This window comes from Sciurus vulgaris (genome assembly GCF_902686455.1).
Source record: "Sciurus vulgaris genome assembly, chromosome: 7".
NCBI classification, from domain to species: domain Eukaryota; kingdom Metazoa; phylum Chordata; class Mammalia; order Rodentia; family Sciuridae; genus Sciurus; species Sciurus vulgaris.
In genome coordinates this window covers 23,618,848-23,633,970 of record NC_136467.1, presented here as the reverse complement: position 1 = coordinate 23,633,970, position 15,123 = coordinate 23,618,848, and positions in this window count along the sequence as shown.

The following is a 15,123-nucleotide window of genomic DNA, read 5'->3' as shown; positions in this document are numbered from 1 at the left end:
TTTTCTTACCTCACATACATTCTTTTTCTTTGGTTAGGGGGGAGGGTGGGATGCTGGGAATGGAATTCAGGAACTCCCTGTGCATAATAAGGGAGCATTTTATCACTGAACTACATCCCTCACCCTATGCATTTCTTGTATGTTCAGCTCAATCTAAACCATCATTCAGAACCACCAGCCCCCAAAGTAACCTCTACTGTCCCTGTTTTCATTGTAACTTACTTTGCCTGTTCTTGTACATGTCTTCTGGTATACATTTGAATAAATCCCAGGTGTGAAATTGGTAGTCACAGTTCTTATGCTCACCTATAGGAGAACCCACAAGTTTTCAAACTGAATTACCTACATGTTTTTTCTTTTGGAAACTCACTTGCTAGAATCTATTAATGCTAAATAAAGGTATGTTTTACATTGAGTCCTGACACTCCTAAATATATACTCAATAAAAATCTGACACTTTTTCTTTTCCTTTTGATACAGTTTCATATGAACTCAAACTCCTGGGTTCAAGTGATCCTTCCACCTAAGTGACAGGAACCACATACAAGATGCACCACTGCACCTGATTTGATGCAATCTTTTAAATATAATGCCCCTACAAGTAAAATAATTCCCAAATCACTACCACCTGAGTCTAAATAAACTGCTCAGAAATGATGGCTCAGTTCTAGAGTAGTTAAACAACACTCTTTTCATTGGGAAAACATCTGACTATTTTTGGTTATTAAAGAATAAAAATCATAAAATAACAAGGAAATTAATCAAGGACCACTTACAATGATCAGTCATAAGTTGATAAAATGTGTACTTGTGCAAGGCCATTCACCTGCAAAGTACGCAACTTTTCCAGACATTACCCATCATGAAAAGGGTTTCATTATCATAGTTGGATTAGACAAGCTAAATATTTTGTGTCCTAATCAACATTCTTGTTTTTCACTCAATTACAAATCCTTATTGCAGTTCACTATTTAAAATAACCCATTATAAAGTTGATTGGCTAAATAGAATTTTTATGTACATTTATTTGAATATATGAATATTCTATTTTTATTTATGTATCTTAACTATAAAATAAGATAATTAACATTACATGTAAGTTAAAATGTGTCATTAGAAATTTTATCTTCAAAGTTATTTAAAAAGTTTTCTCTTTACATCCAATCTCATTATACAAAGCAAATTTCTAAAACAATCTAAATTATGAAAGATCTCAACATTCAAATTGCACTATTCTATTTTAATGGATTTATATGATAATGTATTGAAATCTACATTATTGTACATAGTTCTATTTCTCCTCTATTGTTTCTGTATGATCTTAACCATTTAGATGAGAAAATGTTTAGTTCAAAAGCTGTTTTAACAAATATATAATTAGCTGGATTGTAGAAATGAGGCATCTGTATTTAATTTTATCCATTTTGAGTAAATCATCTGTATTTACTCAAAGGTTAAGTTTGGTTGCAGTGGAGAAAATTGTCAATATTTTAATAATGATGATACTATTGATACTTTAGAGAAATATATTATAAAGTTATTATAATTATGTTACAGTATTTAGATACATCACAGAATTACACCTAAGAATATTGTCTCATTTTTCAACTGAAAGCAGAAATATTTACTTAAGAAACAAGCTTTTTACTCTACTTAATGCACCATATGCCATTTTAGTTTCATATCTCATTTAATGTTTATAATTATTCTTTGAGATAGGTATTTAAATCTGAACTTTACACCTGACAAAATTAGAACTCACGGAGAAAATATATCCTGCTTAATTTCAAAAAGATCTCAGTAAAACTATATTTTGAAGTATATTTTACTTGAGTTCAGTGTCTGTTGTATCTCAATGTTCCTGCAGGAAAAAAAAAATTATGGATAAATGTAATTTCAACATAACCGAAAGTTATACTTTGTATCCTGAGGAGTTCAAAATTTATAATATACATTATACATTTTATTACTTTAATACAAAAGCTATGTAAAACTATATTCTTAGTATTTAAAAATTTGTTCATATGAGTAATTGCTATTGTTAACAGAATGTGAGCAATTTAAGATTTACACTGATTTTATAATTCTCGCCTGCTGAAATGCATCTTCCTTCAAGGTATCATAAAGAAAAAGTTAAATACTATAGATTCCCCTTTAAGATCATGAACAACCCAAGGTATCCACTGTTATCATTGCTATTTAACAAAGCAGAGAATATTCCAACCAATGCTATAGCAATAGAAAAGAAAATAAGAAGCCTATAGTTAGAGAGAGAGAGAGAAGATACCAATACAAAAATACTAAAAGCAGAGTGAAGCTGGTACAATAACAGGGAAAAAAAATCAATGAAAGAGCATAGAAAGTTTAAAAATGGTTCCATGCAGATTAAAAAAAAACATAATATTTTAAAATGTATTGCAACAAATGAACACAGAAAATATAGATTATGAAGTAGAGAGTACTAAGAAAACCAGTTTACATCATGAGGAATAAAACTGAGTCTCTATGCCAAATTAAATACAGTGTTAGAGTTCCAGTGCATGGAAGGTCACAGTGTGAAAAGTAGTCTGGACAAAATAATAGAAAAAAAAATCAGATAATATATTTGAAACCAAAGGAGCAAAGAGTGATTGCTACTTCCAGTCAAGATTTAAAAAACGTTAAACAAACAAGAGAAAACATTAAACAAAAAAGAAAGAAAAAATATACAAAACAATAGTTTAAAACTTTGAATAAGGAGCAGAACAGCACAGTGATCCCTGAGACAGGGTGAACAGATGATGTGAACTCCCAGTTACTCAAACTTATTACCTAGAGAAAGAATTTCAAAGCCATAGGAAGGCGTAAGGAAACCAGGTTGAGCCTGCAAGTCTACCTTACAGAGATGAAGCTTCAAGATTTCAGGGAAACCCAGAGGTCTAGAATTTGCAGGGCAGAGTACTAGAAAAAAGAGAGAGCTGCATACAGAGAGAACTCCAGAGATTTACAAATGGTTCCATATTGAATTTTTAGCTAAATAATTATATGCCAAATTTTGTAAAGAAATTACCTAGAAGGGGTAGGAAAACAAGTCTATTGCTCAATCCATGACTTCAATAAGCTGTATTTGTAGTAGCCAGAGTGTAAAAACCCCTTTAATACACAGGATATCAGACAGATTTCCCAGAATGGTATTGTGTTCATAGTTGGGAAAAATGTATTACAAACTAAAGGCTCCTCTGATCATGCCTTCCTAAAAAATCTATGCTTAAACATCATGACAAAAATCAATTAATTAAAGTTAAATCAATAATGATACAGATGATATAATAAGTAGATGAAGGCATTAGATAGAAATATCAATAAAACTCCAGTCTGTGTGTTTAAGAAAAAAGAGGAACTCATCATAGATAATATAAGAAGACATACATTAAATTTCTACAGAGGAAAAAACAAAGTCTATGAAGAAAATTGAACTTCATATAATCAATAGCAGATAAACATTGCAGATGAAAAAAATTAGTGAACTTAAATGTAGTAATAGAAATAATTCAATATGAAATACAGAGAGAAAAAGATAATAATAAACTGTGGGAAATTTTAAGTAGACCAATAAAATTATAATTGGGTCCCTGAAATAAAGGAAAAAAGAGAACAGAAGAAAAACTATTTACAGAAATAATGGTCCCATATTGATGAAAAGCTAACAACCCTCATATACATGGAAGCTCAACAAATCTCACATAGAGGAAACATAAAGAAAATTTTACCAAAATGTGAAAGCTTTCTCTCTAATATCAGAAACAAGGAAATAATGTCCCCTTTTACCATTCATTTTTCACATTGTACTAGAAGTCCTAGATAATGCAACGAGATAAGAAAAAAGAAATGAAATTTGATTTGAAAGGAAGAAATGCAACTGCCTTCATTCACAGATGGCCTAATTGCCTATGTAGAAAATTTGAAAAAAAGAAAAAACAAAAACACACTGTATTTTCAAACTAAAAAGCTGCTTCTCAACAAAGGAAACAATCAATAATGTAAAGAAAGAGCCTACAGAATGGGAAAAAATCTTTACCTCATGCACCTCAGATAGAGCATTAATCTCCAGGATATATAAGAACTAAAAAAATTTAACACCAAAAATACAAATAGCCCAATCAATAAATGGGCTAAGGAACTTAACAGACACTTCACAGAAGAAGATATACAATTAATTGACAAATATAAGAAAAAAACGTTCAACATCTTTAGCAATTAGAGAAATGCAAATCAAAAGTACTCTAAGATTTCATCTCACCCCAGTCAGAATGGCAATTATTAAGAATAAAAGTAACAATAAATGTTGGCAAGACTGTGGGGGAAAAGATACACTCATACATTGCTGGTGGGAATGCAAATTTATGCAATCATTACAGAAAGCAATATGAAGACTCCTCAGAACACTTGGAATAGAACCACCATTTGACCCAGCTATTCCATTTCTCAGGTTATACCCAAAGAACTTAAAATCAGCATACTACAGTGATGCAGCCACATCAATATTTATAGTAGCTCAGTTCACAATTGCTAAACTATGGAACCAACCTAGATGCTCTTCAACAGATGAATGGATAAAAAAGATGTTTTTCAACAGATGAATGGATAAAAAAGATGTTTTATATATATATATATATATATAAAACATCCTTCATATGTTTTATATATTATATATTATATATATAACATCAATTATATCAAAAGTCAATTGTTTTCCTCTCTATATATAATTTTATAAAAGAATGAGGAAAATTGATTTGAAAGGAAGAAATGAAACTACTTCCATTCATAGATGACCTAATTGCCTATGTAGAAAATTTGAAAAACAGAAAAAACATAAAAACTCACTGTATTCAAAAAGCTGTTTCTCAACAAAGGAAACAATCAATAACATAAAGAAAGGGCCTACAGAATGGGAAAAAATCTTTACCACATGCACCTCAGATAGAGCATTAATCTCCAGGATATATAAGAACTAAAAAAACTTAACACCAAAAACTTAACACACACACACACACACACACACACACACACACACACACACATATACATATATATATGGAATCAGACATTATTACCTATGTCCATATATAACTATATGACCAGTGGGATTCTACAGCGGGTATAGCCAGGAAAATGAGAAATTATAGTCCCTTATATATGATGTATCCAAGTGCATTCTACTGTCATGTATAACTAATTTTAAAAAAAATTTAAATGGAAAAAACTCACTGTAACTAATAAGCAATTTTAGCAATGCCAGAAGATACAAAGTTAATGGACAAAAGTCAATTATTTTCCTACATACCATCAATGTATAGGCATGATTTGAAATTAAAACCCTAAACATTTACGTTGGATCCCAAAATGAAATTTGTAGATATAAATCTAATAAAATAGGTGCACTATCAATATGAGAAAACTACAAAACCCTAATGAATGGAATCAAAATATGGGATAAATGGAGACAATATCCCATATTCATGAATGAAAAACCTCAAGATGTCACTTATTCCTTCCTTGATTTCTAGATTCAGATGAAAATCTCAACAAGGTAATCTGTGGATATCAACAAATTAATAACAAAGTTTTACATGGAGATGGAGAAGACCCCGAATAGTTAAGAGTATTGAAGGAAAAGTACAGGATTGAAGGATTAACCTTACTTGACTTCAAGACATACTGTAAAACTACAGTAATGAAGATAGTGTGATATGAGTGAAAAAATAAAAATGTAGGTCAGTCGAACAGACTCAACACCCTCAAAATGTACCACATAAATATAAACAATTCATCTTTGACAAAAGGACAAAAGAATGCAGTGAAGCAAAGATAATCTTTTCCATAAAGAAAAGATACAGAGAAACTGAAAATCCAAGTACAAAACCATCATCATCATCATCATCATCACTATCATAATCATTATCATCTAGGCTCAGATCTTATACACTACACAAAAATTAACTCAAGACGAATCATAGATCTGAATGTAGAACATAAACTGTAAAACTCCTAGGATATCACATAGAAGACTTAGATGACCCTGGATGTGGCAATGACTTCTTAGATATAACACTGAAGGCATATTTAATGAAAAATATGATTAATAAGCAATACTTATTGACTTAAATGAAAACTTCTACTCCTCAAAATCTATTGCCAACAGGATGCAAAGGCAGGCCACAGAGACTGCAATCTTTGATCCAAAATATACCAAATATTACAAAGAACTCTTAAAACTCAAGATATTCAAAAGACCTGAAGAATAGTTTAAACTCAACAATGAGAAAACAAACAACTAAATGAAAAAATTGTTTGATGATCTTATAGACACTTTACCAATGAACAGAGAGGCAAGTATAAATAATCACATGGAAAGATCTTCCACTTCATATGTGACCAGGGAATTGCAAATTACAACAACAGTGAGTTACCTCCATACACCTGAAAGAACAGCTGAAATTCAAAACACTGACAGCACAAAATGCTAAGAAGGATATAGAACAGAGTGCTTTCATTCATTGATGATGGGAATGCAAAATTTAGAAGACATTTCAGCAGTTTCTTAAAAAAAAAAAAAACCCTTACCATATGATCAAGCAATTACAATCTTGGTATATATCCAAAAGACTTAAAAACATATGTTGAATGGATTCAGCTTAACATGACTGCAGACATCTTGAGTCATAACCACTCTGATCATACCCAGAATAACCCGAGCCAGGTTTTCCTGCATATTTCCCCGGCGAGCTAGAAATAGACTAAACCATTAGAGTAGTATGTGGAGCTTTACAACCAGACCTTGGCTTCATGGATAGGCCTGACTCTTTGATAATAGCTTATGATAAACTAAGTATAGTCCCGCTGAGAAGTCATTTTTGTTTGAACCCATTTATGTGTCACTCTTTCTGGCTCAAATTGCAGGGATCCAACTGGTCTTGCTCATGCCAGGACCACATCTCCATCGGTAAGCCCCCAATAGATTGCACTCTGTGCAACCCTAGCTTTGTCTGACTTTTTATTTGGTCTCTTGGCTACTTGGGGCTAGTCCTCATACACTAGGACTGAATTTTTTCCAGAACATATATTCACCAAAGATCTGTGCATGGCTGTTTATAGCAAACTTATTCCTAATTGGCAAAACCTGGAAGCCTAAAGAAGCCTTTCAACAATAAATCAGACAACAGAATATTACTCAGCACTACAATGAAATAAGCTATTGATCCATGAAAAGCCATGGAGAAAACTTAAGCAGGTATCACTATGTGAATCACAACAATCTTAAAAAGATACATACTGTATTATTCCAAATATATGACATCTGGAAAGGGAGACAGTAAAAAGATAGTGGTTGTAGGAGAATGAGATGAGTATGTGAAGTCCAGAAGATTTTTAGGTCACTGAAATTATTTTGAATGGTACTATAATGATGAATAAGTATCATTGTAAATTTTTCTAAATGCATAAAACATGTAAGTCCAAGAGTGAGTCCTTGGGTAAATTATGGGTTTTGTGTGAATCTAATGTTTTAATATATGTTCTTTCGTGGTAACAAATTCTGGTTATTGGACATTGATGAAGGAGATGTTATTAATACTCAAGGGCATGGGGCTGTGGAAGCCACTGGGCCTTATTCTAAGTTTTACTATGCCAAACAGTGTCTTACTGTGTTAGTCCATATGGGCTATTATAACAAAATGCCATAAATGGGGTAATTTATAAACAACGTAAATTTATTTCTCACAGTTCACTGGGAGGTGCAAAATCAAAGCTCTGACAAATTTGATTTCCAGTAGAGCCCATTCCTCATATGCTGTGCTTCTCTGCATCCTCAAATGGTGCAAGGGAACAAGTAGTTCCATTGGGCCTCTTTTATAAAGGCATTAATCCCTCTGCCCTCATAAGTTTATCACCTTACTTCTTAACACCATCATATTGGCGGTTAGGTTTCAATGTGTTGGTGGGGAGGGGCACAAACTTTCAAATCAAAGCAACTAACTTTTCTTTAGAGAACACGTTGTGGAGGTAATTGAAGCACATACGTGGGAATCACAAGTGGGCTTGAGTACTGGAGTTCACAGCACCTGAAATCCAGGTGGCCTCTGTTGAACTCTCCAGCACACATAGATAAATGTTTATTTAAAGATAGCTACCATCATGTAACTTTGTCTTGGGAATCATATTTATTTTTTGCAAATGTTTCCTAATTGCACTGGAAAGTTAGCAGACAATGCATACGGTAGATTAAAAGAATAAAATTTACTACCAGATCAAAGAAACCTTGTGGAAATAGAACCAGTCACAGGAAAATGAGGACAAACAATTTGCTTTTAATGCAACTATGCATTCAGGGTAAAGGCGTTTCTTGCAAGAACATGACATCTCATGGTTGCACTGTTCTAGAAAGAAGGCATATTCTGGCAAACTTCTTGGTCTGATAAACGTGATTTCCAAATGAAAGAAATGTTAAAAGACAACATGACTTAGCAAAACAGTGGTAAAGCCCTCCTGCATTAACTCAAGCAGATCTTTCAGATACACTAGTACAAATGAAAGCAGAAGCAGCCCAGGATGAGAAGGTTTCTTCTGAAATGGTGGTATGAAGAGTTGCACAGATACTGACCCCACCAAAACAAGCATAATTGGTGAACATTTAAACATACCTACCTAAGTAATGGTTCTGAGATTGTCCAAAATGCATTCAACACCTAAAGATACAAAACCAGCCAAAGTCTGGCATTTGGAATTCAACCCACTTCCTCTATTCCCCATTCCCAGATCAATGTGGCAGAAGCTTCTCTCTGTGTATGTGCTACAAGGACTTCCTCTCTCCACATCTCCCAAGCAAGTGCTACAAGACCCTCACCCCAGAAAAGACCTAGGTCACCACCACCACCAATCCTCATTCTTCCCAGATCCAGATACTGTTCCAGGCAAGAGCAGTTGCAAGATCTGGAGCTATCTTACTACATATAATCCCCACTAGTAAGCACATCTTCTACCACAGGTACAGCGAGCTCTAGAGACGGGCTCTGAAGGGTCAACCCTCCCCTGGCTGGGAGAGGCAAGTGGTGGAGACTGAGCAGCCATCGTGCCCATTGCCCTGCTTGTCAAGCAACTGTGTCACTCATAGAAAAGAAGTCATTGTCCCTGCCTTCAGAGTTATGAAAGAAGTTAACCAGTGGTGATGGTGGGGAGATAAGACTGCAAAAGCAGAGAACTCCGAAGTTCTCCCAACAGAACTAACTTAATTTTGGAACAGAGTTTGGGAAAGTTCAAGCTGAAACACATTCTTGAAAACGATGAATATAATGGTAACATTGTAACCTCGTAAGAAAAGCAAGCTAAATTGTAAGCAGCTACAAGTTTACCAGAGAGAACCAGAGAAAGAGGTAAGTAAGAAGAGCCCTCCTAAGGAGGGAATAAACCTGAAAGACTGGCCTCAGAGACTACGCTCGCAAAAGGGCATGAATTTAATTGAATCATACTGGGAAGCAATTAATGCCCTCAAGGTATTTTTAAGAACAATAGAGTAATCAGCCAGCAATTACTGGAGGCTAACAGCTGGATATGATACTTACACAGGCAGATAGGTTAATAAAGGTGAAGCCAGAACTGAGGACAGGCAGTTAGTGTAGAATAGGGACTCAGGTCAAATCGTGGAATGAAGACCATCTGAGTCTGGGAAGTTGGAGACTGCCCCTGGGAGATTGGAATGTCAGTATCTCCAGAGCCCTTTTGATCATCAAGGTTACCTGCCTAACTGCCCCTCCCAAAAAGATAGGGAATTGCTAATTAAGGTCCCCTGGGTCTCTATCTGCCTGGATCACTCCATTCCGCCCTCGCCCTGCCCATCTGCTTCTCACCTTTTTGCCATGTCCTGGGCCTAGTCACTGTAGGCAGGAAGGAGAGAGATAAATGGGGAAAGAACAGGAGAACAAAGGAAACTTTAATCTATAAAAGATGCAGGGCCCACTCATTTCTGGGGATTCTAGAACGTCAGCCATGGCCCCCTTCTCCTCCCTGGGAGAAGTCTGTGTTATTACCTTTAAATAAAATCTGCTTAATATGCTTAGCTTGGCATGCTTCTCTGACATTATACTTCAACATCTGAGGAAGCAGAACTCGTCACCAATAAGTGGCGGTATCAAAGGGAAAGGATCAAAAAGAATAATGCTAAAACTACTTCATACCAAATGACTGTACATATGCAAAGTTTTGACACCTAACGAGTGATCTCAGAGACTACACACTGTAGGTGGGGACGGCAGGAAAAGACATCACTAAAACAGTCCAACGAGTTATTAAGCAAGTAAACAAGCAAACAACAGAGTGGTTGTAATGTATTATCTAAAATGTACCATTTTCCATAAAATACTATGAGAAATGCAAAGGAATAGGAAAGCATGACATATATAGAGAAAGACATCAATAAACTGTCTTTGAGAGGATCCAAATGTCAAACTTAGCAGATGAAGATTTCAAAGTAACTAATAACAATATATTCAAAGAACTAGAAGACTATAGTTTAAAAAGTGAAAAAAGTATGTCAATAATGTCTCATCAAATATAGAATATCAATAAAGAGATAACAATTACTTTAAAAAAGAACCTAGTGGAATTTCTAGAGTTGAAAAAGTGTAATAATTGACATGAAACATTCACTAGAGTGCTGAAGACCAGATTTGAACTATCAGAAAAGTCAGTAAAATTGAAAATAAGGTTATAGAGATTATGCAATCTGAATAGAGAAAGAAAAAGGAAAAATAACAGAGATTCAGAAAAACGAGGAACATAATTAAGCATACTAAAATATACACAATAGGAATACCAAAACAGGAGAACAAACAATAAGGAACACAAAAAAATATTCAAAGAAATAATGGTTGAAAGCTTCCTAAATTTGATAAAAATCTTTCAAGATACATTGAAGAAATTCATGAATTCCTGGTAGGACAAACACAAAGAGATCCACACCTAGATGTTTCAAAGTAAAAATATTCAAAGATAAGGACAAAGATAAAATACTGAAAGCTGCAAGAGGAAACAACTTGTCAAATGCAAGGGAACAACCTTAAGGTTAAGAACTGATTTCTCATCACAAACTACAGTGGCACATTCCTCCAGTGCAATCACATGTTCACAGGACTGAGTGCAAAAAAAGCTGTCAACCATGAATCTTATATGCAGCAAAACAATTCTCTAAAAATGAAGGAAAAATGAAGACAAAAAATGAGAGAAGTTTTATAAACAAACTCACCTCAGAAGAAATACTAAAAGAAGTTCTTCAGGCGAATGACAAGTATCAGGAATTCAGATTCACATGCAAAAACACAAAGCCTTGGTAAATACAGTTATATAATTATAAAAGGTAGTACAAATGCAAGTTCCTTCTTTGCTTTCTTATTTTTAAAAGTGGTTGTGTAAAACCATATGTACATAATTATACTGCTGGGTTAATGAACTATAGAAGTGCAATAGTATTTGACAATAAATGTACAAATTTAGTGGATGGAAGCAGAGCTATGTGAATGTAAGGAAAGGAGACTAGAGGAACCCACAGAACAAACGAAAAATCCACAAGAACGCAAACATAAATGAAGAATACTCACAAGAACAATGAAGACAGAAACTGTAAACGGGAAGGTTAATAAAACAAACTCTATAAATATATACTAGCTGTCCTGTCCTCTCACAGTTTCAATAAGAAAACATGTGATATAAAGTAAAATTTATAGCAATGTATCTTTGGGTTTGTAACATGTATAAATGTAATGTATAATAATTTTGTCACAAGAAGAGGTAAGAAGGAGTAGAGCTATACAGGAGTAATGTTTTCCTATTTCACTGAAATTGTTAGTATAAATCTTAAGATGATTCTGATAAGATGTATATGATAAACCCTAGAATGACCAGTAAGAAAATAAAACAACAAATGTAATATACATAACATAATATATTAATATAATGTATAATATAATAATATATATTAATAATTACATATTATAATTATATACTTCACAGGAATTAAAAATACTAATCTAGAAAATAAATTAGTGGTTTCCCAGGACAAAGGGAATTAAGGAGAAATGGGAGAATATGGGGATGTGCTAATGGTGAGGGGTTTCTTTTGAGGATGATGAAATATTTTAAAATTGATTGTAGTCATGACTGTACAACTCTGTGAATATGCTAAACACCATTTAATTGTATACTTTAATGGGTCAATAGCATAATGTATGAATTATATACCAATAAAGGTGTTAAGAAGTAGAAAGGAGAGCATCTTCCCAGTTTATAATTTATCATGTTTATTGCCAAACCCATTTATAGAAAATCGGTTGAATCCCCTTAAATAATGGAAGTTTCTAAGCAGAAAATGTAATTTTTACCTGTCTCATTGAGGGTCTTGATCCATGGATAGATCAGAATAAGATATAACCAATTGTGAAACTTGTAGACACAAGAAATACATAAAATTTTTCTCCCACTGAGAAGCTGATGGACTTAGAATACTCATTCTGTTAGGAAAAACATTTCTATTTAATCCAATAAAATGATAAAATATCAGTGCCTGTGCTCAAAAAAATATTCACAGCTTAAACTCACTAAGACATGGCCTTTGGTTTACACTGCTGTCTACAAAACAAAACAAAACAAAAAAATCCGGTAGCTGAGAAGTGATCACTTTTGTTAGCAAAAGGCAAAGAATATAAGAATTCATAATTTCAATTTGTTGATAAAAATCAAACAAAATCAAATCATTTCCCTAATGAGAAAAGTTACTTTGTTTATATAATAATTTGACTTCTTTCTAATCATTATGATTAGTTGTGAAAAATTAATTAGACTGTCACCTAAATATTTAGTCATAGGAAAGGAAACCTCTTTGAAATACTTTCATCAGGCCACTTGTTTCAAGTAGAATTATAAAAATGGAAAACAGATTTATTCAAATTAAAATATTGAACTGGGAGAGACTGAATTTTCTTGGAAGAAAAATAACAATAGAATTACAGGATAACAGAAATGTCAATGACAATGTAGAATTGTAACTTCAGAGAACATGCATTAGTTTATTCTTAGTAACATCTTAATCCCACTTGAAATGCAACTATTTCTTTCTTTCTTGAGGAAATGGCTCTTATCTTGCCCAGGAGTCACCAAGTCACCTTCTAACACACAGTTGAATGTTGTTTTTGTAGTTTAATTCTTAAATTGACAAGGTAAGCAAATACTTCAATCTTTTCTAATTAAGTAGTATTTGTTTATTTTAATTAGCTCACTTTAATTGCCACAGTACATTCAATTTTTGTTCTGAATGTGTAATAGAGTAATTTTCCAACTTCGAACACTTGACCCAAATGGGAAAGTGGTAAATAACCTGCTAGATATGTCTGACAGAAGGGCAGAATTATAATTTCTTATTAGCTCCCAAAATCCCACTTGAATTCCATATTTAATGTTTAATGGAATCATCTAACATTATCCAGTTTTTCCCCTATTGCAGCATAAGACTGAAAGGTACTTCACATGAATGAGAGCTAGGCTTATTTTTCAGCAAAAGATCCTTAATTGTTTTTCAAATATTATAAAGTAGACAAGAAAGAATAAACATTATCTCCAAATTCTGTATACAGCATGGATTGAATAAATCCCTATAATCATTTGACATTACAAAATCTCTCCCCAAGTGAGAGACAGTACAACCAGTCTGTCTTTGCCACAACATCCTTGTTACTAAACTTTATAATAAATCTTCTCTGGCAGTAGTTGACAATTCACTCATGTATGTCTCATTAGCGCCACCTACTGAGTGCTGCTCTTGTTCTGTAAATCTCAGTTAACAAGTCAACTGCTGTAAACACAAAAGGAACTGAATCAGAGCAACAAAAGAATCATCTTTTCTCCAGCATTTTGTTTTCATCCTTTCCACTTAAGTATAAGCACAGTAATCAGAGAAGTGAATGGAAACTCAGAAAAGTAGTTTTAGGTTTTGTTAAATATGATACTCGATTTGATTATAAAAGACTTTACTTTGACCAAAGCAAGTATTATTAAACCATATCTGCCTTACTTTTCTTATCTTATAATAGCAAAAATCACATAAAATAATTGATGTGAAACTTCTTTGCAAAACATTAAAAATCTAAACCATTGTATATAATTTAACCCATAATGCAATGACATTTTTAGTTTTTCTTTCTTTTTTTTTTTTTTTCTGGAAAAGATTTATAATGCCACATTTGAACTTATGATTCAAGTTAGCTGCTACTCTTAGATTCAACTGAGCTTGTCTTAGCATTTGGAAAAACTGGAATACGTAATATTACTGGAAAAATATTTTCTTTATTAGATAGTTTAGAACCCATTTTTATAAGGTCTTCTCATTTCTATAAAAATGGAGAGGTTATTTTTCTTATCTGTGGTAAAATGTACCTGGGTTAAATTCCTAAGATCCTCCCCCAAAGAATGTATTGCCCTCTATCACCTCTTTTACAAAATGAAGTTTATTTTTCTCCACATTTTTATTGGTGCATTGTTATTGTATATAATGACAGAATTTGCCATATGTACATGCACATGCTATAGCAATATAATTTGACCAATATCACTCCCCAGAACTTCTTCCCACCTCCCCATCTCTCACCCCTTGGTCCTTTTCCTCTATTGATCTCCCTTTGATATTTAGGAGATCCACCCCCACCTTTCTCTTCATGTTTCCTCTCTAGCTTCCACGAATGAGAAAAGCATGACCCTCGACTCTCTGAGTTTGACTTATTTAGCTTAACATGATGGTCTCTAGTTCCACCCATCTTCCTCCAATGCCATCATTTCATTTTTCTTTATAACTGAATAAAATTCCATTGTGTATGTATACCACATTTTCTTTATCTGCTAATGGACACCTAAATTGATTCCATAGTTTGGCTAATGTGAATTGTGCTGTTATAACTGGCTGCGTATGTATCATTGTAGTGTGATGACTTTAATTCTTCAGAATAAATATTGAGGAGTGGTATAGCTGGGTCATATGGTGGTTCCATGCTTAGTCTTTTTGAGAATCCTCCATACTGATTTCCATGGTAGAGGGTTATTTTTGTA